This window comes from Perca fluviatilis, chromosome 10, assembly GCF_010015445.1.
Source record: "Perca fluviatilis chromosome 10, GENO_Pfluv_1.0, whole genome shotgun sequence".
NCBI lineage: Eukaryota > Metazoa > Chordata > Actinopteri > Perciformes > Percidae > Perca > Perca fluviatilis.
Window position 1 is genome coordinate 5,946,551 of NC_053121.1, and position 4,006 is coordinate 5,950,556.

The following is a 4,006-nucleotide window of genomic DNA, read 5'->3' on the forward strand; positions in this document are numbered from 1 at the left end:
TCCGCGCCACTCCTTTCCTATATCCAACCTTCCTCCGCCTTCCTGCCATCAGCAGTCATCATGTCTGACCACTTAGCAAGAAAACGTAAACATTCTATGTGGACACCTTTTATACAGTCTAGGGTGGCGACTGGCATTTGATAGCATTGTTTTGGAGTGGGGAAACAATAGAGTGTTTCAACCGAACTTTTCCTTAAAGATATAAGAAAACGGAAAGAGAAAATGGAAACGGTTTTCTAAAATTGCTAGCTTTATAGCCAATTGTTATGCTAATGCTAACCAATTTTAATGCAAAAACCAACTGCATAAACACTCATGCACTAGCTTAATTAGCCGAATGGCTCGGTGTATTAAAAAGTGTTTTGAAGGCAGACACATGATTCCTTTACAGTCAAAGTTACAATTCAAATAAAGTAATTGAAAAGTGAGATATATTAATTATTTTTTACTTCAACCAACAAATGTGCTTCCAATTCTAGTTATGAAAAAGCATTAGTTTTCCTCTGTTGTTAGTTTAAATACATTTAAAGATTGAATATGTAACTTTTCTGCATTAAAATGTCTAAAAATGACTAGACCTATATGTTGTTGAGTTGTGTAGGCCTACTTACATTATTCAAATGTGTCCAACAATGTTCAAACCCATAAAAATCTGTCATTTTAATCAAGCACACATTTGGTCGCCATCACCTGTCAATGGCGTCATATTGACTCATAAAACAACTTAGGCTATCCAGTTTCAAGCCACTTTTAGTTTTTAATTACATATTTAACCGGATAAAGGATTTTAGTCATAAGACGTCTGGATCTTTAGTTATCAGAGAAACAAGCTGAGCTAGCGGCAGCTCAGCTTGTAGCCCCTCCGCCAACATGACGAATACCATTGGAGAAACACTCATTTTTAACGTGAAACTGCTTTATTTGAAGTGTTTTTACCAGTTTTAAATCACCAGGTCGGTTTGTTTTGGTTTGACTGACACACCAACCCGATAATCGGCCGTCGCACAGTCTGGCGAGGTCAGTGACTCGAGTCAGTTCGGTGTGTTCTGTGCCGTCGTCCGTAGGAGGAGCTGTCGGCGTTCATTTTGGCCGACCTGACTTGCTGGGTCAGAGGGCGGGCTGTCGGACTCACTCCACTCCAATCAGATTGGTGGAGTGCTATCCCGGAAATAACGAGCGGGATGAGTGACAAACGCCTCTCAAAATCGTTTTTGCAATAAACGAGTTCGGTACAGTAGTACTGGAACTCTACATCTACGTTAGCAACTGAACAACGTTTTATTGAGTTCAGTATTTATTGTACGTCAAAACAGCCTCACCCATCTGCTACTTTATGAACCTTATTGGTAAATACTATTTGACATTCAGCTCAAGTCTGTAACATACTATGTAAATGCCACTGTAAGACTAGTTCCTCTATATGACTAGTTTAGAGGTAAAATAATAATATACCTGCACATTTTACACAAAAGCCCTTTGTTACAGTTAACACTTGAACACATCATGTCAACCTAAGATTAGAAAATGTATCACCATCAGGCAAGGTTAGGTAGATTGTGTTGAAATAGTGATCTGTAGCAGATTACGCATTATTCATTCGGCAAACATGCTTTATCAGTGAGTGTAACTTTGGGAACTGTTGGAGCTCTGCTGCTGCTACCAGTCCCTACACGCAGGAATTCCTCCTCGCTTCCTCCTCCTCCTCTCATTCCTACTCTCCTCATACATTGCCTTCCTATCCCTCCCCCCTTTTCCTCTTCCCTCTCCTCCATTATCTCCCTCCCTGGAGTGATGTGCTGAATCTTGTCAGAATACATTCCTCCGCTGTGGCCAAGACACAGGAAGCTCTTTCAATAAGGTCTTGACTTTTCTGTTTGCCACCCATTTTTCTGGGGCTAACACTGGTGGGTTTGGATTCAAATTTGTATAGTTAAGTGTCCTGCACTTGCTCACTGTCATCTGATTGTTTTAACCTGTCACACTGTTTGATTACTGACATTGTTACATTAGTCTTCTGCAGTGATGCAACAGTAAAAAGTGGGTACAGTATTATCACCAAGTAAAGACCACAATATAAATCGAACAATATGTACTTTATGAATTAAGAAATTGGGCCCCAAAAAGGGTGAGGCAGCAGGCATCAACTAGTCATGAGGTTAAGTCTTACATCGCTTGGGACTGAAATTTAGCTCTTAATGTTTAAAAAATGTCAGCCCCGCCTCTAAATGCCAGACTTTATCTCTTTATTCAAGTATGTGTTTTTTCCAGATTTGGTTGAGCTAGATGGTTAATGAGAGCACTGTTAAACTACCCTGGGTTTATGCTTTAAAGGTCCCATATTCTGCTCATTTTCACGTTCATACTTGTATTTTGGGTTTCTACTGGAACATGTTTACATGCTTTAACGTTCAAAAACACACTCATACTGTCCGTCAGAATATAACTGTATTTACCAATGCTCCGTTTTAGCGCCTGTCTCTTTAAGCCCCCCTTGCGAAAAAGCCCAGTCTTCTCTGATTGGTCAGAATTCCTTTCACATAATTATGCACTCTCTGCACCATCATTGTAGCCGGGGAATGACCGTATCGGCACTGTAGCGGCACTTAACTATATATAAATTAGTAGAGTAACATCACAACTGTACAGAAGTCCTGAGGGCTCGTTTAAAGGCACAGTTTCTGAAAAACGGGCTGTGTGCATTTCTCTGTGGATTGAGTGTTTCGACATGTTCATAGTATTTATATAGCACCTCGACCTGCTTTATAATTAAAAAAAACACATGGAAATCTCACTTATTAAATCTCACTTATTACATTACATTTTTAAATAAATCCTTGTTCCTTCCTGTCTTTCTCTACACTATTAACTTTCCAATAAAGACAAAAAAAAGAAAAACAGAAGTGCTCATTTACACATTAATACCCCCAAGAAAAGGTCCCTTTCAATAATATATAATATATAATAATATTATTATATAATAGCATGATTTGCCGCTGCCATTGCTTGTTATATAGCAGAGTTGTTAAGGGCTGCAACAACTGCTGATTTTTATTAGGGATGTCCAGATCCGATCCGTGGTTTCACACTCGATCGGAATCGGACGTTACCTCCCGATCAGGACTAGGATATATATGTATATATATTCTCATTATTTTTTAACACATCTATAGTTATGTGGCAGAGTTAGACCCTTTTGACTCCACACAGAAACAGCAACGCGTGCGGCATGACATCACTTTGTTGCAGAGACGCTATTGGTTAAATGCCGGCAAAGTAGAACACGGAAGCAGCTTGAAGCGGAAAGCGGTCTGGAGGTGAATTAAATAAAAAATAAGGAACATCCTGGATCTGTTTTTTCGCTCTTCTTTATTCTTTTTTTTATATATTATAGAAGTATCGGATCAGGACTCGGTATCGGCAGATATTCAAAATCAAATGACTCGGACTCGAGGGCAAAAACACCTGATCGCGACATCCCTAGTTTTTATTATTGATTAATCTGCTGGTTTAAAAAAATAATCAACTGTGGCCAGGTTTGCCCAGTGGGTAGAGCAGGCGCACACATACTTGGAGGTTTATGCCTTGACGCAGAGGTCCAGGGTTCGAATCCTACCTGTGACGATTTCCTGCATGTCTTCACCCTCTCTCTCCCCTTTCTCACCTAGCTGTCCTATCAAATAAAGGCGGAAAAGCCCAAAAAATAGTCTTTAAAAAAGAAATAAAAAAAATTAAAAATCAATTGATCACTGAATCTTTGAAATGTCAAATAAATAAAATAGAGAGAAACGCATATCACATGTTGTGGGAGCGTCCTCAGATGTCTTGTTATGTCCAACCAGCAGTCCAAACCCCAAAGTTATTACATTTACAGATATATCAAATAGAAAAGCAGAAACACCTTACACCAGCAAATACATGTCACTTTGCAATGAAATGATTGTATCGATTATCAAAAGTGTTGTCATTCATTTTCTGTTGATCTAAGAATCTATTACTGTAATAGATT